This window comes from Podarcis filfolensis, assembly GCF_964270895.1.
Source record: "Podarcis filfolensis genome assembly, chromosome: 9".
NCBI lineage: Eukaryota > Metazoa > Chordata > Lepidosauria > Squamata > Lacertidae > Podarcis > Podarcis filfolensis.
The window spans coordinates 51,247,949-51,271,553 of NC_139610.1; the positions used below are offsets into that span (position 1 = coordinate 51,247,949).

The following is a 23,605-nucleotide window of genomic DNA, read 5'->3' on the forward strand; positions in this document are numbered from 1 at the left end:
GGGAAAAATAGTGGAAGTGAACAACTGGCTTCGCAAATGGTGTAAACAGGAACGGTTTGGATTCTTAGATCACGGAATGCAGTTTCTTGAAGATGGACTTCTGGCAAGCGATGGGCTGCACCTCACAATGGTTGGGAGGAATGTTTTTGCAAAAAATCTCAGAAACCTCATCAGGAGGGCTTTAAACTGACTAATGTGGGGGAGGGAGACAGTGGTCCTGAAGGTAGGAGTCTATCAATTGATGAAGATGATCATCCAAATGTCATAGACCGAATGGAGCAAACAGCACGCAGACCTAGTGGTGGGAGGAAAAAATCCTTAAATAAGAGACATGGGGGAATGATTAATGGACTTCAATGTCTGTACACTAATGCGCAAAGCATGGGAAATAAACAAGATGAGCTTGAGCTCTTGGTGCAGCAAACTAAATATGACATAATAGGAATCACTGAAACCTGGTGGGATAAGTCCCACGATTGGAATGTAATAATGGAGGGATACAATCTATTTCAGAGAAACAGACCAGACAAGAAAGGAGGAGGAGTGGCGTTATATGTCAGGGATGTGTATACCTGTGAAGAGATCCAAGATTTAGAACCTCAAAGCCAAAGTGAGAGCATTTGGGTCAAAATTAAGGGAGAGAAGAATAACAGAGACCTCATTGTGGGAGTTTACTATAGATCCCCAAGCCAAACGGAGGACATAGATGATGCCTTCCTGGAACAGATGGCCAAGCATGCAAAAGGAAGGGAGATAGTAGTAATGGGGGACTTCAATTACCCGGATATTTGTTGGATGTCAAACTCAGCCAAGAGCATAAGGTCAAACAGATTCCTCACTGGCCTTGCAGACAACTTCATTGTCCAGAAAGTGGGAGAAGCAACAAGAGGAACAGCCATTTTAGATCTGGTCCTAACCAATGTTGATGACCTGGTTAGTGGGGTAGAAGTGGAAGGATCATTAGGCGCGAGTGATCATGCTCTTCTGAAGTTTACTATACAGCGGAAAGGAGCAGCCAAGCATACTAGGACACAATTTCTCGACTTTAAGAAAGCCGACTTCATAAAACTTAGGGAAGTGCTGGGTGAGATCCCATGGACAGTAATACTAAAAGGAAAGGGAGTTCATGATGGCTGGGAGTTTGTTAAGAGGGAGATAGTAAAAGCACAACTTCAGGCAATACCAATGAGACGGAAACATGGAAGGTGCCTAAAGAAGCCAGGGTGGCTATCTAAAGAACTTTTAACTGAGTTAAGATTAAAAAAGGATGTGTACAAAAAATGGAAAAGGGGGGAAACCACCAAAGAGGAATTCAAACAAATAGCCAGCACGTGTAGACACAAAGTCAGAAAAGCTAAAGCACAGAATGAACTCAGGCTTGCTAGAGAGGTTAAAAGCAACAAAAAAGGCTTTTATGGGTATGTTCGTAGCAAAAGGAAGAACAAAGAAACAGTGGGGTCACTCAGAGGAGAAGATGGTGAAATGCAAACAGGGGACACAGAAAGGGCTGAACTCCTCAATGCCTTCTTTGCCTCAGTCTTCTCCGATAAAGAAAACAATGCCCGACCTGAAGAATTTGGAGCAAATGATTCAGCAGAGGAAACACAGCCCAGAATAACTAAGGAGATAGTACAAGAATACTTGGCTAGTCTAGATGTATTCAAGTCTCCAGGGCCAGATGAACTGCATCCAAGAGTATTAAAAGAACTGGCAGATGTGATTTCAGAACCACTGGCAGTCATCTTTGAGAATTCCTGGAGAACAGGCGAAGTCCCGGCAGACTGGAGGAGGGCAAATGTTGTCCCTATTTTCAAAAAGGGGAAAAGAGAGGACCCAAATAATTACCGCCCAGTCAGTCTGACATCAATACCAGGGAAGATTCTGGAGCAGATCATTAAGCAAACAGTCTGTGAGCACCTAGAAAGGAATGCTGTGATCACCAATAGTCAGCATGGATTTCTGAAAAATAAGTCATGTCAGACGAACCTGATCTCGTTTTTTGACAGAATTACAAGCCTGGTAGATGAAGGGAACGCAGTGGATGTAGCCTACCTTGATTTCAGCAAGGCATTTGACAAGGTGCCCCATGATATTCTTGTAAAGAAGCTGGTAAAATGCGGTCTTGACTATGCTACCACTCAGTGGATTTGTAACTGGCTGACTGACCGAACCCAAAGGGTGCTCATCAATGGTTCCTCTTCATCCTGGAGAAGAGTGACTAGTGGGGTGCCACAGGGTTCTGTCTTGGGCCCGGTCTTATTCAACATCTTTATCAACGACTTGGATGATGGACTCAAGGGCATCCTGATCAAATTTGCAGATGACACCAAACTGGGAGGGGTGGCTAACACCCCAGAGGACAGGATCACACTTCAAAACGACCTTGACAGATTAGAGAACTGGGCCAAAACAAACAAGATGAATTTTAACAGGGAGAAATGTAAAGTATTGCACCTGGGCAAAAAAAATGAGAGGCACAAATACAAGATGGGTGACACCTGGCTTGAGAGCAGTACATGTGAAAAGGATCTAGGAGTCTTGGTTGACCACAAACTTGACATGAGCCAACAGTGTGACGCGGCAGCTAAAAAAGCCAATGCAATTCTGGGCTGCATCAATAGGAGTATAGCATCTAGATCAAGGGAAGTAATAGTGCCACTGTATTCTGCTCTGGTCAGACCTCACCTGGAGTACTGTGTCCAGTTCTGGGCACCACAGTTCAAGAAGGACACTGACAAACTGGAACGTGTCCAGAGGAGGGCAACCAAAATGGTCAAAGGCCTGGAAACGATGCCTTATGAGGAACGGCTAAGGGAGCTGGGCATGTTTAGCCTGGAGAAGAGGAGGTTAAGGGGTGATATGATAGCCATGTTCAAATATATAAAAGGATGTCACATAGAGGAGGGAGAAAGGTTGTTTTCTGCTGCTCCAGAGAAGCGGACACGGAGCAATGGATCCAAACTACAAGAAAGAAGATTCCACCTAAACATTAGGAAGAACTTCCTGACAGTAAGAGCTGTTCGACAGTGGAATTTGCTGCCAAGGAGTGTGGTGGAGTCTCCTTCTTTGGAGGTCTTTAAGCAGAGGCTTGACAACCATATGTCAGGAGTGCTCTGATGGTGTTTTCCTGCCTGGCAGGGGGTTGGACTCGATGGCCCTTGTGGTCTCTTCCAACTCTATGATTCTATGATTCTATGATTCTATGATTCTATGAATCAACAGTTTTTATTAATATCCCATTGAGGTATTTACTGAGGTTAAACAAGCTACTCTGAGCATCTGTTCTTTTTCAATAACCAGGTAAACTTACTTGCTACTTATAGAAGGGAAACTTTGGGACCAGGGAAACTTTCTTGCAGTTAAAACATGGCTGCACAAACCCCATAAGCCTTTGCCTGACTGTTGTTTCAGCTGCTGGCCAACAGTTCCTTTCCGTTTCAGGATGGTGATGTTTTATCAGCAGAAACTAGATTAGATGTGCCATGTTCAAGAACTCAGGCTTTGGACAGTTTGGGGGTTGACTTTAAGTTTCCATTTAAGAGTAGTAGTAGTAGTAGTAGTAGTAGTAGTTACACCTACTATAAAAGGTGGGGTTAAAAAAGCATTAAATAAATGAATTTAAATGAACAGACTAACAGGAGATGATTTCTTAATAACTGGGGATCTCTCTTGAATACTTTGGCTGAGATGCTGAAAGCCACATCCTTCTCCATTGAGTGGAGATAGTGAGACAGTAGAAACATCAGTCAGTTGTTTTGAGATTATCAGCTGATTATTCTAGCTAGAAGAAGGGCCACAGTCTTAGGAGACTGTATAGGTGGTTGTCTGGAGACCTGCTGTAAGAGAGTTTATTTGCTTCCACTATGTTCTGTTCGAAGAGTCATAAATAAAACAAATATTTAAAAGGCACCACGAGTCTCCAGAGCTTTTTCATCTAAAAGAAACTAACCCTGTAGCACTGTCCCTGGAACTTCTTACTAATCGGGAAAGTGGGAAGCACATAACAAGCAAATTGCTTCCTCTATCCACCCACCACTGACTTTTCATCCATAGAGAATCCTTGAATTCACCTTTACACTAAAGGGAGGGAACTGCTTTAAGCCATTATTATGGAAAGAGAACTGATTAACTGATTAACATTCTGGGCTAGAAGGTTAGAAAGTGAATTTTCCGTTATAGAGCGATTGCTATTGAGAAGAAACCCTGTTTATTAACTGTGCTTTTATCTTCTCTAGAGGTTTGCTTGACATAAGATAATGGAATTTCCCCCCTTTTTATTGTTTAAAACTATAATCATATCAAGAAAAGTAAGCATTTACTGTACCATTACATGAAGGCAGGGAGGGATGACTTGAGAAGATCTGCATATCCTATAAACTATTTTATCATTTCAATTAGCATTGGCAAATGTCTTGTTTTATATTACAGTCATAAATGTGGTTTTACAGTCCTTCTAGGTGTGTTTATATCCTAATTAATTTGAGTAATTGTGATTAGTAACAGAACAAGGTTGTGCAGGGAGAACAATTACAAAAAAGCCATTCCTCAAGCAGGAACGCTTCAAATGCAGAGTCGATAGGAGTCCCACAGAGTCAAAAGGTCAGTGGCAACATCCAGTGAAAACACACATTACACCAATCATAAATTTATAATTCTCAAATATTGATTTGGAGATGGATTTACTCTCCTTTTTGTCCTTTGGAAACAAACACAGAAACTACTTTCAAGGCACTGTTCTGATTTCCTGTATGACATGGATAGTGAATTATGTCACATCAATAAGTTATGCCACCTCAGTGAGTTATGCCCTATCAACAGCTCCTCCACCAGATGGATCTGCCGGCCATATGGCAAATGTTCTCCTTGAACTGGTCTCTGAAGCATCAAACCTGCAAGATGGCATATATCTAACCTAGGGAGAATGTGATGACACTTCTCCACTTTTGCCTCTCAATCTATCCAAAAGCCTTTCAGCAATTAACGTTTAACAGATATGATCATCAACATGGATCTGCAATTGCAATGCAATACTTTACATGTATATCCTGAAGTAAATTTAATTTTAATTCATTGGGACTTACTCCTTGGTAAGTGTTACAATTACAGCCTTAATGTGGAAACTTTTTACACTAAAGCACTGAGAACTAGATCCATATATGCCCTTGAAAGTAACACTGCTTTGCATAGCCCATTCTTTTTTCACTAGAAGATAAATGTAAAAATAATAATATTAACACTGGATTCTGAATTTTTTATTTTCCCTTCCCCTCCAAAAATATAAATTTTAGTTACTAGTTTCCAAAAGGAATTCCTGCATTTCAACTGTACATTCTTAGACATACCTAATGCATGTCTATAAAAATACCTAAAATCATATAAATATTGTAAATTATATAAAACTACACATGTGCTAATACTATATATATGCTAATACTATATATATGCTACTTACATATATGCTACTATATATTCACTGTATATTATATAAAAAAGTGAAAATACTACGTGCTGCAAATCCTCCAAACAACCCCCTCTTTTCTTATGTTTATTATAAGACCTGGAGCTGGCTGTAAGAAATTTATCAGTGGCTGTAGCTCAGTGACAGAGAAGGGCTAGCATTTTTGAAGTCAATGAAGTAATATACACTTTAATGCAAGGCCATTAAGACTAGAATCTAAAACAGAGGTGGATTTGGGGCAGCACGGCTGGTTCTGCCATAAGGTAAAGGTAAAGGACCCCTGGATGGTTAAGTTCAGTCAAAGGCGACTCTGGGGTTGCAGCGCTCATTTCACTTTCAGGCTGAGGGAGCAGGCGTTTGTCCACAGACATCATTCCGGGTCATGTGGCCAGCATGACTAAACCACTTCTGGAGCACCATGGTGGAAGCCAGAGCACATGGAAACACCATTTACCTTCCCGCCGCCACAGTACCTATTTACTTGCACTGGCGTGCTTTCAAACCACTAGGTTGGCAGAAGCTGGGACAGAGCCACGGGAGCTCACTCCATCACATGGATTTGAACCGCCAACCTTCCTATCAGCAAGCCCAAGAAGCTCAGTGGTTTAGGCCACAGTGTCACCCACGTCCCTATGGTTCTGCCATACTGGACACCAAGCTAGGGAATGCCACAGGGTGTTGTAACTAAGATGTAGTGAACTGGGCAGAAGAGAATTTGAGATGCCAAATGTTGGCCTCAGACGGGGCACCATTGAAATTTGGAAGACCAAAGTTTGTCTCTGTCTAAAATGACCTGGCTAAATCACTCCTCAATCCCAGCCCATTCCAACTGCAAAACTTGCTGTTTCTCACACATAGCCTGCTGGCAGATCCCATTCAGGGAACACACACAGCCATCAATTAAAGAACATTCGTTACTTTTGCTTAAAATCCCTTGCTTCCATCTGGAGTCACTGTAGTGACAGAGCCATTGGCAGTAAACAGGCAGCCCAAAGGACTGTTGCTAATTTTTGGGTGGGATTCGATCCTATGCTGGCAAATTCAGGTTGCACAATTAAAGTTGATTTGGCATCCTTGTGCAACAAACCTGTTTCTCCCCAAACATGGCCTTTTTCCAATAAGGAAAGTGGCCGGAAAAATCTCTCACATTTGATGCAACATCATCTAACCTCCCCACAAAGAAACCTGAAGGGGTGCTCAGTAAAGAGCTGACGTCATCTAACCTCCCTGAAAACTTTGCACAAACAAATCACAATGAATGCACCTGGAAGCAACCCTTGGCACTGTTCTAAATCTGTTCTACTTCATCCTGCTACAGCTTTATTCTGCTTTGTACACTGGCTTGAAGGCGGGAGGGTGCTCTGCATATATTGCATTAGTAGGTTTGATTGTTTGGATTTAAGTTCAGTCTGAAAAGGAAGGGTGATTGATCTTAACATATTGGTAAGCCCTGGCTTCAGGCTAGGAATACAAACAGTATTTCTCAAGTCGGGCATTATTACTTCTCATTTGTTGCTCATTGATTAGCTGTCAACGATAAGATCTTGGGTTTTTCAGACTGTGGCAGCTGCTGGTGGTCATTTTAATTTATTTATTTCTTTGCTAGAGTCTAGCCTACAGAAACTAGAAAACACAGCAGCAAAATAGAAAGTGCAGCAGCACCAGGTAAAATTTTGAAAACTCCTTCAACAGCATAGGAATTGGACTGGATTAACAGACATGAGCAACAACACAACTCAGAAAACTTCTTGAAAAGCATAGGACTAGGGCTGGATTAAAGGACAACAATTCAGAAAGCAATTCTGTCCAGGAGCAAACCAAGGGCACTCAGTCACCCACACAAGACCTCTTGGTTTTGTTTGTTTTCTTTAAATGGCAGCTCCTATGATCTTCAACATGGTGCAAAGCCAGTTTTCATAGGCAATGGGTGTTGTAGTCTAGCAACATCAGGAGAGCATTGTGGTGCTTACCCCTGCATTACACAGGGTGTGAGTCTTTAATTCTTATATCAATAGTAGTAGTAGTAATAATAATAATGTGACGCGGGTGGCACTGTGGGTAAAACCTCAGTGCCTAGGACTTGCCGATCGTACGGTCGGCGGTTCGAATCCCCGCGGCAGGGTGAGCTCCCGTCTTTTGGTCCCAGCTCCTGCCCACCTAGCAGTTCGAAAGCACCCCTAAGTGCAAGTAGATAAATAGGTACCGCTTTATAGCGGGAAGGTAAACGGCGTTTCTGTGTGCTGTGCTGTGCTGGTGCAGGCTCGCCAGAGCAGCTTCATCACGCTAGCCACGTGACCCGGAAGTGTCTGTGGACAGCGCTGGCTCCCGGCCTCTTAAGTGAGATGAGCGCACAACCCTAGAGTCGGACACGACTGGCCTGCACGGGCAGGGGTACCTTTACCTTTAACAACAACAACAACAACAACAACAATAACATTCTGGAAGAAAATTCCCACTGGAGTTCAGTACAGAGGTTCAAAAGTTCCTGTCTTCCACTGCCTCCCACAGTTTGTTCAAACTCATGTTGGTAGAAACCATCTCATCCTCTGTCGTCCCCTTCTCCTTGTGGCTTTCAATCTTTCCCAGCATCAGGGTCTTTCTCTTCTCATGTGGTAGCCAAAGTATTGGAGCCTCAGCCTCAGGATCTGTCCTTCCAGTGAGCACTCAGGGCTGATTTCCTTAATAATGGAGAGGTTTGATCTTCTTGCAGTCCATGGGACTCTCAAGAGTCTCCTCCAGCACCATAATTCAAAAGCATCAATTCTTCGGCGATCAGCCTTCTTGATGGTCCAGCTCTCACTTCCAAACATCATTACTGGGGAAACCATAGTTTTAACTATACGGACCTTTGTTGGCAAGGTGATGTCTCTGCTTTTTAAGATGCTGTCTAGGTTTGTCATTGCTTTTCTCCCAAGAAGCAGGCATCTTTTAATTTCGTGAGTGCTGTCACCATCTGTAGTGATCATGGAACCCAAGAAAGTAAAATCTCTCACTGCCTCCATTTCTTCCCCTTCTATTTGCCAGGAGGTGATGGGACCAGTGGTCATGATCTTAGTTGTTTTGATGTTGAGCTTCGGACCATATTTTGCGCTCTCCTCTTTCACCTTCATTAAAAGGTTCTTTAATTCCTCCTCACTTTCTGCCATCAAAGTTGTGTCATCTGCTGGATAAAATGGATTGTTTCAAGAGGTGGCAGAAAGACATATCTAGATTTGTCTGGCAGGGCAAAAAGCCCAGAATAAAATTTAAGATACTAACTGATGCAAAAGAAAGAGGGGGGTTTGCCCTGCCGGACTTAAAATTGTATTATGAATCAGCGGCTTTTTGCTGGCTGAAAAACTGGCTGCTTCTTGAAAACACAGACATTTTGGATTTGGAAGGGTTCAATAACAGGTTTGGCTGGCATGCATATATATGGTATGACAAGGTTAAAATTCACCAAGGTTTCAAAAACCATATTGTCAGGAAAGCACTATATAATGTTTGGATTCGGTATAAAGATTTGTTGGAAAACAAAACCCCTAGGTGGTTGTCACCAATGGAAGCTAAGGAAGTGAAAAAACTTAATATGGAATCAAAATGGCCAAAATATTGGGAAATTATAGGACAAGAGGAGGGAAAAGTGAAATTGCAGAGTTATGAGAAATTGAAGTCAAAAGTAAGAGATTGGCTTCATTATTACCAAATAAATGAAGTTTTCAAACAGGACAGGAAAATTGGTTTCCAGGTGGAGAGGTCAAAATTAGAAACCATACTAAGAATTTGTTGGAACCCAATACTAAGAATTTGTCAAGAATGTATAACTTGCTGTTGAAATGGAATACACAGGATGAGACGGTTAAATCAGCCATGATTAAATGGGCACAAGACATTGGTCATGACATCATGTTTGCTGACTGGGAACAGTTATGGACTACCGGTATAAAGTTCACGGCATGTAATGCCTTAAGAGAGAACATTATGAAAATGATGTATAGGTGGTACATGACCCCAGTCAAGCTTGCAAAAATTTATCATACGCCCAATAATAAATGCTGGAAATGTGAGGAAGCTGAAGGTACTTTCTACCACCTTTGGTGGACGTGCCCAAGGATCAAGGCCTTCTGGGAAATGATCTATAATGAAATTAAGAAGGTACTTAAATGTACCTTTCATAAGAAACCAGAGGCCTTCCTCCTGGGCTTGGTGGGCCAATTGGTGTCAAGGAAAGATAGGACGTTTTTTATGTATGCTACAACAGCAGCAAGAGTTCTTTTAGCAAAGTATTGGAAGACACAAGAACTACCCACGCTGGAAGAGTGGCAGACGAAAGTGATTGATTATATGGGACTGGCTGAGATGACTGGCAGAATCCGTGACCAAGGGAAAGAGACGGTGGAAGAAGATTGGAAGAAATTTAAAGTTTATCTTAAGAACTGTTGTAAAATTAATGAGTGCTAAAATGTCATGGGTAATGTAAAACAGAATTGCAGTGATAAATAATTTGGTAAGAGGAAAAAGATTAGAAACTGAATTACAAGTATTGAAATTAGGGGTTGCTGGGAAAATTTAAAACAGGGATGCAGAAAAGGGAGGTATGGGGAAGTCGTTGAAACAAGGTTTCGAAAGAGAGGTTAAGAAATTATATGTGTTTACATGTTTGTTTGTTTATGTGTTATGTTGTTAATTGTTAGTTGTTTTGTGTTTTAATATATGTTGTAAAACCAATAAAAATCTATTATAAAAAAAAAACCAAAGTTGTGTCATCTGCATATCTGAGGTTGTTGATATTTCTTCTGGCAATCTTCCGGCCTGAGATTCATCCAGCCCAGCCTTTCGCATGATGAATTCTGCATATAAGTTAAATAAACAGGGAGACAATATACAGCCTTGTTGTACCCCTTTCCCAATTTTGAACCAATCAGTTGTTCCATATCCAGTTCTAACTGTAGCTTCTTGTCCCACATAGAGATTTCTCAGCAGACAGATGAGAAATCAATCTGATTTTGATGCTGCCCATCTGGTGATGTCCATGTGTAGAGTCATCTCTTGTGTTGTTGGAAATGAGTGTTTGTGATGACCAGCTTGTTCTCTTGACAGAACTCTATTAGCCTTTGCCCTGCTTCGTTTTGAACTCCAAGGCCATACTTGCCAGTTTTTCCTTTTATCTTTTGACTCCCTACTTTAGCATTCCAATCCCCTATAATGCAAAGAACATCCTTCTTTGGTGTCATTTCTTGAAGGTGTTGTACGTCTTCATAGAATTGATCAATTTCAGTTTCTTCAGCACTGGTAGTTGGTGCATAAACTTGGATTACTGTGATGTTCAAAGGTCTGCCTTGGATTCATATTGAGATCATTCTATCATTTTTGAGTATTGCATCCCAGTACAGCTTTCACCACTCTTTTGTTGACTATGAGGGCCACTCCATTTCTTTTACGGGATTCTTGCCCACAGTAGTAGATATGATAGTCATCCAAACTGAATTCACCCATTCTCATCCATTTTAGTTCACTGATGCCCAGGATGTCAATATTTATTCTTGCCATCTCATTTTTGACCACATCCAGCTTACCAAGGTTCATGGTTCTTGCATTCCAGGTTCCTATGCAATATTTTTCTTTACAGCATTGGACTTTCCTTTCGCTTCCAGGCATATCCACAACTGAGCGATCTTTCAGCTTTGGCCCAGCCGCTTCATCAGCTCTGAATCTACTTGTACTTGTCCTCCACTTTCCTCAGTAGCATGTTGGATGCCTTCCAACCTGAGGGGCTCATCTTCCAGCGTCATAACTTTTATATGTCTGTTGTCTTTGTCCATGGAGCTTTCTTGGCAGGGATACTGGAGTGGCATGCTGGTTCCTGCTCCAGGTGGATCACATTTGGTCAAAACTCTCCACTATGACCTGTCCGTCTTGGGTGGCCCTGCACAGCACAGCTCATAGCTTTTCTGAGTTATTCAACCCCCTTTGCCACGCCAAGGCAGTAATCCATGAAGGAGAAGTTCCCAATTAGTCAGTCCAGAAAGTCTGTGAGAACATTCCATTATGATACATGCTATACAGTTAGCGACCATTTTAGGCACATCCAATATGTGTGCAACCGCACATGTGCACTTTGTGCCAAACCCGGAAGTGACCCAGAAACATCGTTAAAATGTCACAAAAAGGGGTGGAACGAGACAGAACAGAGTGTTTGCAGGCTTTCTCAATGGATGTTCTGATTATATGAAATTTTACACTCTCCACATGTAAAGAGAGGGTTGTCTGTATATGGGGGGAATGCATCACCTAGGCTGCTTTGTCTTCTCCCCAACCACAGGAGGCCCCAGGAGGCCTGACATGACCAGCAAGCTAGGTGAGATGACATGCCACCTGGAATTGCAGCACAAGGCAGACCTCCATGGATAGGGAAGAGGCAATAGAGTACAATTAGGAAAGGAGGGATGAAGAGAGGAAGTGCCAAGGAAATCAAAGGAGAAAAACTAACTTGTGACAGGAAGGAGGATTGAGGGCTCTGCATTCAGCTACAACTCATCTCAACATATGGTGAGCATCTTTGCTCATGCAAAGTTAAACTCCATTGATCAGCAGGGGAATTAGCTACTTGAGAAGTTCCCTCCCCCTCATCCCCCACCTTAAAATTAGATGCAATTACAAAAGTTACAAGAACTTTATAAAGCAGAAATCAATATGAAACTATATTCTCTATATTTAGTTAATCTAGGTAGGAGAGCAGACATTTGTGTAATTTAATTATAAAATAAATGTGTGCTTCGAAGTAGCCATAAGCAACTTAGCAGGAGCTGTGAAAACCTAATTGATGATAACTTCTATTTTATCCGCGGGGGATGAAAATATAACTGTATTTGTTTTCCATCAAGCTGCTTAACAGTATAACATTAATGGAAACCACTACCTAGTCTTTCTAGGGAGCATATTCCTGAATGGCCAGGCTACTATGGCCCTGATCCAATGTTGATTAATCATAACCAAGGCACACTAACGAGAAACTGCACTTACTAGACAGTAAGTCTCATTGAATGCTGTGAGTTGGTTCCAAGTGAGTTCCACGCAAAGTAAACCCATTGAAATCAATGGACTTAAGTTTACCATGACCGCTGATTTCAATGGGTCTACTCTGACTAGAACCAGCATTTGGATATAACCCTAGGGGACTCATCTCTGAGTGAACATATTTAGGATTGTGCTGTCAGACTCTTTGAACACAACAAAACAAGTTTGTCGCAACTTAATTTGTTCCTATAGGACTTATTATGGCAAACTTCAGCTGGATTGTCAACCCTTTCAGCGTCAGGGTGTCTGTCCAAAACAATTGCAGATGATTGAACTTTGTTAACATTTTTGTATGTCCATCAGAATCCCAAGGGTGTCCCAAGCACAAGACTAAAGTGGATATTTATTGAGGTATTCTGCATGTGCCAGAAAAGAAGCTAGCAGATACATGCCCAGCACTGCCTCCTCTTCTTCCTTTCCTGGCCCTTCCTCTTCTTGTTCCTCGGTTGATGAACATATACAGCTGCCTTATGCTGAGCCATACCAACCACACTGGCAGGCAGCAGCCCTCCAGTGTTTCAGAGAGGGGACTTTTTCTAGCCCTACCTGGAGATGTGGGAACCTGGAGCCTTCTGTGTAGAAAGCAGGTGTTGTACCAGTCAGCTGTGGCACTATCACAAGCCATATAATCATAGAATTGTAGAGTTTGAAGGTGCCCTCCCCCCAGGTTCATCTAGTACTAGGCCCTGCAATGCAGGAACCTCAGCTTAAGCATCCATGACAGACGGCCATCCAACTTCTGCTTTAAAATCTCCAAGGAAGGAGAATCCACCACCTCAAAGGGAGACCATTCCGCTTTATTTTCCCACTTTGTTTTCTTTTGGGGGAAAGGGATATGGAGGAGGCAGTGGTGGTTTTCCAAGTGTTCCAGCTGAATAGTCAAAAAGAAATTGCAAACCCCTGTGGTTTAAGTGGAAAGCCTGTCCTTAGTTGGCACTGGGTCCCTGATTTTGCTGTAAGCAACTGCCAATGTCAGCACTGTTTCTAATGTCTTGAAATGGAATCTGCCATTTAGCAATTGCTTCTTTACCCATAAAGAAATATTCTAGGCACAAGGAAGATTAGACATTTCGGGGGGTGGGGGGGAGGAGAGAGAAAAAGGAAAGAAAATGTCCCTTATTCCCAAGGGAAGCTGTACAAGAGATTTAATCAACACATTTTTGTGTTTTCACAGAATTTATGAGACCCCCAGATTCACTCCTCCTCGACTGAAGCAGTGATGTGACAAACATTGTAGCAAAAAAATTAATTAAAAATAAAAGCTACAATCAGCCCTTAAAATATTAACAAGAGCATTGTTTTTCCAGTTATAATTGGATGTGGATTTTGAGGTGGTGATTTTAAAAATTACTATACTATATTATATCTGATGGGAATGCTTCTAGGGTCAGTGTAAGGCAAAAACAAATTATTCCATTTCTTATTTTATGCCAGTCCACGCTGCAGCAAAAGCAATCTTTCAGTTCCTGTATGATTGCTATTGCTATTGCTATGTTAGGAGGGGCAGTGGTAGGCTGCATGCTTGAATCCCCTTCTAATTCCTGAATCCACCATGGATTCAATTCCTGGAATAACCAGCCTAGCTTCCTGGTGAGGTGATGACCCACTAAGTGTGGGCCACTAAGGCAACAAAGGAAGTGGCTCTGTGCTCTCAACTTGCTGGTAGCAGGACAAAGGCCAGAGTTGAGGTTATGTGAGCTAGAAGCTGGAAGCTGGCCAGCTGCAGGCTGGGCATCTGGGAGACAGAGCTATGCCTGGTTTCTGTTGGAATCCAAGGCTATAGCCATGTGAGAAGCAAGACCCACTTGGGGTGTTAGTGCTGTGAACCCTTCCATCATAGGCTCTAGGCTGTAGATATGTGTAAATAGACCACATATAATAAAGACACTACTGTCTCCGCTGTACCTCATTGCAAAGGAAACAGACACCGTGGGTAAGGGTAAGCTCCTGCAACCCCTGAAATCTCAAACCACTCAGAGATTGGGGTGGCATGCAACATAGAGAGCACAATCAGTGTATTGTATTGCTAGGCTGTATTCACACATCCTCTTGGGCTCTCTGCCCAGGGAAAGGTTCATAGAGATATCTTCGGGCCCTCAGGGTGATTCCACTTTCCTTATCTGAAGTTTCAGCTCTCGTGTTGCTTTTTGAAGTATTTTTAGTTAGGATATTTATTTGGGTACTTAACGCCAGTTGAGCCTGGCTGAAACAGGAATCAGCCGACTGAAGCATCCCAAGATGCTCATCCCAACTGAGATTCCCATGGGGTCACCCTATTAATAAACGTAAGCCTATTTAATGTGTAACTAATTGGTGTTTCCCATTAATTCTCTTGTCCCCAATCTCTTGCACCCTTAGGCTTCCTCACTATGGGCCTGGGGACAGAGCTAAAATATGAGCAGCATGTGCAGTAGTGGGGGATAGCACACTACCAAATGAGAGGTTCTTTTTATTGCGAGGGTTTACATATGTGTGAGCACACATGCCCACCTTGCCAGTATGAACTTGAACTTGACGTCATCCTTCCAGGATCCTCTCCCTGCCTGTGGGGATTTTTCTTTTCATGTGAGCTTCTCTGCCTCTGTTATCATTCCACATCAAAGAGCCCACTGACTGACCTTTATATGGCTCTTTGTATCCTTTCCTGATAAGCTACAGGAAATTTGTTTTACATTGCAATTTAAGCCCCATCTCCCCCCTGAGAGGAAAGATTTGTACTGAGTGTGATTAAGTCCAAAGACAATACCTTTCATGTGTGCTAGGCATTCTGAAGCACTGCAATATTATTTAACATTTTAATGGACAATGAGTGATGAATACACAATGCATATTCTGCCCTTGATTTCCTGTATCCTGCAGACTGTGAGGCCTGTCGACTGCCGTTCATCAAAATGGTGAAATGTATGCTTTCTTTTCTTCTCGTTCAGTAGGAAATAACTGAATCACCAATGACTTTTCTTCTTGCCTTCCAGTTTGGAACGTTTTACAATACTTCCCCACAGTTTCAACTCCTATTCAAAAAGGGGGGGGGAGCAGCAACATGACATAATGACTATTAATTTTAAGACTGTGCCCCTGTGAACTAAAATGTACCATTTCCCAACCTTTGACTGCTTTATTATCTTGAAATGACAAAATTACACTTGCCAAGCCTTTCAAATAAGTGGGAATCTGGAATTAATGCTACTACAAATAAGGTAATGTGAACTCTGTAGCTTTCATGCTCCAGTTTTCATTGTAAAAGTTGTAGCCACATTGTAAAGTCTGCAAAGTAAACACCAGGATTTTTCAAAAGTTGTGGAGTAGAGTGGAATTGATATGATGCAGTTTATTGGACTCTTGAGGGTAAAAACATTGGGCACAACTTAAATCTCAACATGGCCCCCATTCTTTCATGAGGGAAAATGTTCCTTGAGTTTAAAGGTTCCATACGCATGTAGAAAAGTACTTTGGTCTTGGAAGAGAATAAAGAAGCCATAATCTATCTGGATTTCTTTAAAGCTCCCTGTACACATTGAGGCCAGTACCCAACTTCCATCCCATTTCTGTTTTGCTGGAACACAAAGGTCTGTTACATCTAATTTTGTGCAGGTTTTTTTAAAAAAGAAGACATAATAAGTATTTTCATCACTTTTCAGTGCATTTTCCTGTACAAGGAGATCTCACTTTCCGAACACCATGGATTCCCAGGAAAATGTTTGTTAGGTGAGTGTTTGCATAACAAACTGACAATTTCCATTCTTTCCTATGGCAAAATTTCTAAACCATGATTTGTCCATTCTCTCACACGCTTCTCTCCAAGGTTTATTGGGAATGGCTTCAGCCAACTGGCACAAGAGAAACAAAGGAAAAACTGATTTATCTGAACTTTCCTGTTCCCTGATTTGTCCAAGCTCCATCCCTCATTCCCTCCCTACATAGTTTCTGTCCAAAAATGGCTGCCACCAACCAATGAAACACAAACAAGTGAATTTTGAAGGAGGGTCGCTTCTCAGTTTGCGTATCGTTTCAAAAAGTGTGAATTAGGTAGGTTTCCTTTTAAATTCAAACTGAATCAGATTTCTTCCCCATCCCTCATTGCTAGTTTAGAAGAAGAGGAAGTTGTTAAAAAAACAACAACAACCCAACAACCCTCACAGCACTCATGGTCTTGTATTGTTTGAGGTTTCAGTGTATGTATGTTTTGCTCAATTGGAAATACTTTAATTTATAAGATCTTTTATAGAAGTTCAGGAAATAATAGTATTAGATTCTGTATGAAACTCTGGAAGTTCTTGGACTATGGGCATATTCTCTTGGCTTTTTTGGCATTACAGTGGTACCTAAATCAGCTGCTTAAGTCATTTGCTCTCATTATTATTTTCAGCTAAGTGGCCTAAAATAAATGAACTCTTCAATTAATGCAGTTTTGTGAGTTCATTACAAATGTGAAATTAACCTATGATCCGTGACTAAATTAGGTGGTTTTAAAAAGAGAAAAACAGAACTTATTAGATTAATTTTGTTTTCCTATAAGACACTTCATTAATATTTATAGGGAAGAGTTATGCCCATATTATGATTTAAATTCCAATTTAAATTTTAGATCAGATTTTGAGTTGAATTTTAACTAGATCTGTATTGTATTGGTGATAGGATTCTGTTGATTATTAGGTTCTCACATACATCTGCCTGAGCGAGTTTAACTATTTCAGGGAAGCTTCTAGACAAAACATTTCAGGATATTAGTTTAGCATGAAGTTTTTAATGTATTTCCCCTAAGTTGGGAAGGCACCATTTGGTCTCTGCTTCAGGCAGCAAAAGATATTGGGCCAGCATTGTTCATTGATGCCTAAAGTTGAATGAGTTAGGTAGAATCAGGAAAAAATGTTTCAATCACAGCACTACTATACGCAAAGTTAAGTTTTATTGCATATGTCAAGTAAAGAGTTATTGGATCTGTCTTCAATCGCAAAGCTAAATTATCTGTGTACAATGTGGGACTGTCGCAAAAGTTATCATCACTGTGTGAAGTACTGTCTTCTCTTCCCTTAATGTATAGCAATACTGGGACGCGGGTAGTGCTGTGGTCTAATCCACTGAGCCCCTTGCGCTTGCTGATTGGAAGGTCGGCGGTTCGAATCCATGTGACGTGGTGAGTTCTCATTGCTCTGTCCCAGCTCCTGCCAAAGTAGCGGTTTAAAAGCATGTCAGTTCAAGTAGATAAATAGGTACCACTGCAGTGGGAAGGTAAGCAGTGTTTCTGTGCGCTCTGGCACTAGCCACGGTCCTTCGTGCGCCAGTAGCGGTTTAGTCATGCTGGCCACATGACGCAGAAAACTGTCTGTGGACAAACGCCGGCCCCCTCGGCCTGAAAGTGAGATGAGCGCCGCAACCCCATAGTCGCCTTTGACTGGACTTAACCATCCAGGGGTCCTTTACCTTTTACCTTATAGCAATACTAATCCATATAGAGAAATTGTCACAGCACAACTTAGCCTCTGTCAGCCAACAGGGGCCAAAAATGCACAGTGCAAGGATGTCACGACAAGGGTAAGTATTCCTCAGCAGCAACCCTGTGTGTGGTACGTTGTGCAGCTTCCCCACAGTTGCATAGCTCTCTTTCTGAATGCTATTTGAATTAGTGGGACTTAGATGCAAGTGCTTCCAACAGCAAAAGTTAAGTTCCCCAGTTTTGACAAGATCCTCTTACCTGATATAGTCCTCCACTCCATATTCCATAGCATCTCAGAGGTTTGCCCAAACCTCAAGTGCAGCCTGGAGAGTGGGACACAGGAGGCTCAGTAGAGGGACCAGCAACAATGGCTGCTCCAACACACTTTCTGCCAATTCAAAGCTGCCATTGAATAGAATCCATGCCTTTCAGTAGCAGAGATGACATAAAAGAAACACAGAATAAAAATATAGAGCAATATTTATTTATAAGTTTATTTATGCATCAACTTATGACAAACTGCAAATTATGTAAATAGAATCTGTAGCATTAAAATGGAATAAACAATCCTAATAACAGTTATACTAAAACACTGTTCGAATATTTAAAGCATCTCATATATAACATCTTGCTGTAGATCTTATGACGTCATTGTAAGGTAGGTCAGTGTTATTATTCAGTTATTGGAGGGGCACTGAATCTGGGTCACTTAAGGTCACCTAGAGAGTACATAGTAGTGACAAGATTTGAACCCCAGAGTTCCTGATTTGTAGCTCATTCTCTTAGCCATCACAGTATGCCAGTGCAGGGACAGAACCATCAGAATAGCACACTGCCATATCCAGGCATTCCAGTGAGATTTTTATCATGCCATACCTGTACAGAATTTCAGTTTCAAGCAGTCAATCACTTTCTATTTTCCCCACCTGTTCCTCTTCTGCTGCAGTGGAACGGTGGCCTTGCCATAGACAAAAGTGTGGGGATATTTCCCTTTAATCCCCCTCCTGTGCATATGCTCAGTTGTGTTTATATCTGTGTGCAGAGGTAGGTACTTATTAATTTGTAGATTGTTTCATCCCCCCTCATTTGTGACCATAAGTACTGGAACATAAAATATGCCTTTAGCAGTCTGGAAGCTGCCTCAAAACAATGAGAACTTGTTCTTAGCCACAGCAATCTGGCAGAGCAATGTTCTCTATAAATTGCACATTTTAATCAGAGAGGATCTCATTCAGATATTTGGAAATAATAGGAGGCAGGTACTGTTAATAGCTGCACACACCATCCACCACAGCAGATGGGTGAGACACCTGTCTTGCTGGTAGTAATGAGCTGATAGATACCTTAAACTGTCAACAAAACAATAGCATTATAAATGCATAAAGGGGGGGGGAGAGATTGACCATAATTTTGCACTCCTTATTTCCATCCCTGTACTCATATCAGTATTTAAAGATAGGAAGAATGTTGCTTTTACTGTGCATGAAACACAACCAAAGAAAGCACTGGACATGTTGCACTACCTATGTATTTCTACATTTTATTGGAGAAGTCTTGGTGGCAACAGCAAGGGCAGTCAAGGCTGCTACATATTGTTAGAGCAAATGGCTGACAATATCCTTCACTAGGAGGATCACTAATTAATAGTCAGTAACAGTCAGTTGATGTCTCTTCAAGGGGAGCAAGTGATGAGGGGATAGTTGGGAACACTTTTGTGGTTTTGAAAGAAAATAAATATCAATCAGAGTTTTGGAAGGTAATTACTCCCCTCTCAATAAAATGAGAAGTCTGGTGGGTAGGTATATGCGCAGACCCTCCAAGTCCAGGGATGCCCCTGATTTAGAGAAGCCGTCCCAGTTTCTGATTTGATCCTGGAATGTCCCACTTTTCCTTCAGATGTCCCTATTTTCATTGGAAAAATGTTGGAGAGTATGGAGTTATCTGACCCCCGAACCATCTGAAGGCAATCCTGTATAGGGAAAATTTTAATGTTTTATTATGTTTTTATATATGTTGGAAGCTGCCCAGAGTGGCTGGGGCAACCCAGTAAGATGTGTGGGGTATAAATAGTAAAATTATCATTATGGAATGGGAGGTCTCTATTTTCATCAGAGAAATGTTGGAGTGTGTGTATGTGAAACAAAAGTCTGATGTAGGGGCAGATGATCTGCTATCTAGTAGGCATTTCTACCATTGTCATTCCTTTTTCCTGCCTTAGAAAGGTTTGGGTCCATTTACTGACCTACCTGCATGTTCCAGCTTTTGAAATTTTGCCACAGGGCCCTCAAAAAACGGTGAACTCACTAACAGTTCAGTAGAAATACAAATTTAAAATATGTGTAAAGTTGTCATTGTTTGAATATGATGAAAAATGATGGTTCACTGGTGTGCTGGCCAAGCATATCCATAGCCAAAAGGGCCTATGGCCATTGGTGAGAGAGAACTGGACTGGAAACAAAAAAACTGATTGAGGTGAAGTAGTTATTTGGCCATGTTGACTGAGTGTTCTTAAGTATAAACTCGATAAGAGGTGTGAGTTTGCCTTTGCCGGGTAATTTCATTCATATTAGGTCTAATTTGAGACAAGCAAACTCTCATCTCCTTATCAACACAATGAAGCCTTTCTCTTTTCTGATCTTTCATATTTGTCAGAGTTGAAAATCCCTATTCACAACAATATTGTGGAGAACTGTAGAAGAGCCAATGCTATTCTCTAGCATTCTGTTCCAATGGAAATTCTGGATCACAACTAGGATTGCCCTCAGTATCACTTGATGCTCTTGTTTGGAAAAGATACTGATCCATATTCTGCAAATAAAAGAAGTATTTTGATAATACACTACACTGCACTACAATACACTGAAATGTTCAAATGGTTCTTTGGTTGTCCTTGAATCTTGCAATCCTCTCCTGCCACACCAATGTGGTGGACCACACCCTTTGAGAACTACTGAGGTAAACACTTGAAATCATTCACATTAACCAGCAGGTCTTCCCATGCACTGAAACTCTGGTTACCCATCACAGAACCTAAGTTCTATCCTCTCAGAAAATGCCCTATGTTTTCCAGCTGGATACAGGTAAACGAAGCTCTTTGCAAGCCTCTTTAGTATTTTCCACATTATTTCAGCTTTAAATACAATATCCTGAATTATTCTTCCAATGCACCAGCATACTAACAGCAGAGCCTAACATGTCGTCAACGTTCATCAATTTGTCCATAGATTTTCCCATTAGAAAATGACTGAGTTAGCAGTACTGCAGCAAAGTGCAAGGGAAATTATTAATCAAGCAGTTGAATGAATGTCAGGTTTAGGAACAACTCTCAAACAGTACATTTTCACCCCATACACTTTCCTCCACAAACATTTTGAATCTAACATTTCTCTCCACTGTTAGATCAGGAAAACAAATGCTGCTCACAGAGGTATGTTTTTAAAGTTAATGTATTGTTAAACCACAGTAAATTATATGGTTCATTTGCTGTCTATTTACCTGTAAAATGATCCTGGTTTTTTTATATTATATACTTATATATAAGCCTTCTTTCACATTTCAGTTTCCAGCACCGTGGCGTATTTTGAAGCACAATGCATGGTATAAGGTGGGACTTTTAAAATGCATTAAGCTCTTGGGAGGAGCACATCTCTCGGGGTCATGCTAAAATAAGAAGAGTTCATTGTAAGAATGCACTCGATGCACACAGTTTAGAGAATGTAAATAGCCATCACAGAGGAGGGGGTCCAAGCACCAGAAAGACCACAGGGAAAGGATTAGACATTCTTGGTGGAGAGCGCTATTGATGGTTGCTCGCCATGATGGCTGTGCTCTGCCTCCCTGGGCACTTGTGCTTATGTCCTGCTTGCTGGTTTCCCACAGACATCTGGTTGGCCATTGTGAGATCAGGATGCTGAACTAGATTGGCCATTGGCCTAATCCAGCAGGCTCTTAGGTTCTTCTGAAAGAGAGGGCTGTATTTAGAATGCAGGACAAAACTCACCAAAGGGAATAGGAATGCCACTAGACAGCTACTGTAAGCATAACCTTTCTGTTAGGATATTTCCGTTCCACCTTAAAAGGGAGCAGGATGTTTGTGTCACAGCCTGCGCATTTCCTGTTCACAGGATGTTTATCTTTTCTGTTGCTTTCGTTTCTCTCTTGGTGTCGAAGACACTGAAGCAGGGAGTCATGTTTTTTTGTTCTGATCAACGCTGAATAAAACTTGTAAATAATGCTCTCCTGAGTGCGACTTTTGCTGTGCATTATCTGCTGATAGAGTGTGCATGAGCTCAGGAATGTGGCAATCTATTTCTGGAGCTCATGTCGCTAATTGCTGATACTGCGTGTCTATGGGAGATCGATGGACGTCCGGAGACGACGTGGAGTCATGATGGACTTTATCTCCCTGGCAGTATCCCAACACTTTCTTCATGTAGAGTGTCATAGTTGTCTAGTTATCTCCCATGCAGTCATAGTATCCTTTTGTAGGTAGGGTTGAGGAAGGAATTTGTTTAGTGGCCCAGTTCAATACTCTCAAACTTATTTGTGGATCAGAACACTACTTGTAACTGAATTACACACTTCTCATTTTGCAATTTATTTTTTAATGCAAAAGTGTGTTTATTATTTTACGTAAGAGATATGTAGAAAAAATGGATTTTCCTGCTGAACTTATTAAAAAGGGTGTGTTTTACATGAAGAATGTGCACAAAATGAAAACAACAGGATGCAACAGCACAACATGGAATGGAACAGTATGGACCTATAACTGAGTACAAAGAACAACAAAGTGGGATGAAACCAGCCTCTCAGCCCATCCTTATTTGTAGACTTGCTTGGAGGCAGTTTTAGATTAACAGGTTATAAAGCTATGCTGAAAGAACCTGGTTTATAGCAAGAGCTCTCCAGATCCAAGAGTGCATATTCTTACGCATTCTCCAATTATATTTTGGTTCAATAACATGCTTGTTCTTAATTGGTCTCCTCATCTTTAAGAACAAAGCAAAGTAACGCTGGGGTAAAAATAGCAAATATATTTTGAAACTGAGGCCTCGTCAAATCAAAATGAAATTTGCTTCCATGGACTTTAAAAACCATGGCACAAGGGACTGAAGTGAGGATCGAACCATTTTTCCCTAGCTACACTTCGCAACCATTTCTAAAGCCACAGTGACGGCTGCTCTCAGTTTCAATTCTCTGTTGGTGTTTTCTTCTAAGCTGCTTCCCGCCAAACACCTACTCAGAGAATACTTTTGATGCCTGCCACCATTATACAGATGACTCAGGGTTCCTGGACTTTTCTGCTAAGATTACATTTCTTTCTACAAGCTAGGTTCTTAAAATAAGGGGAGAACTGCACATTGATTTTGCCTGCCTCCCTCTCTTCATGGGCAGTAACAAATAGTCAACTCCTAATTTTGTTATGAACTGAAGGTTCATAAAACTCACGATTATATTGCTCTGAAAATTCACTGTAGGCCTGAGGCACTAACAGGAGAGTGTATTAGATTAGGCTTCCCTTTTGTAACTGTTCATTTGTATTATTGCTATTGGTCACAGGGTTTTTAAGCCATCAGGCACACAAAATTCATTTTTAATTGCTTTTGTTTTGCTTTTCTGTTGTTGTTTTCTGCCCCCTTGGTGTGATGTGAATCAAT

General features: G+C 41.4%; 2 long non-coding RNA genes across 2 annotated transcripts in view; one reads left to right on the top strand and one right to left on the bottom strand.

Annotated features, from left to right (window-relative positions):
* The first annotated feature begins 3,252 nt into the window (after positions 1 to 3,252).
* Positions 3,253 to 13,756, top strand: LOC310742590. Its single transcript, XR_014538590.1, has 4 exons — positions 3,253 to 3,300; positions 4,498 to 4,599; positions 11,760 to 11,986; positions 13,689 to 13,756. It is a non-coding gene; the product is annotated as an uncharacterized lncRNA (long non-coding RNA).
* Positions 9,233 to 23,605, bottom strand: part of LOC310742613 — a 510,016-nt gene continuing 495,643 nt past the window's right edge. Inside the window, exon 3 of the long non-coding RNA XR_014538611.1 lies at positions 9,233 to 9,606. This is a non-coding gene — a long non-coding RNA (uncharacterized lncRNA). The remainder of the gene's footprint in view (positions 9,607 to 23,605) is intronic.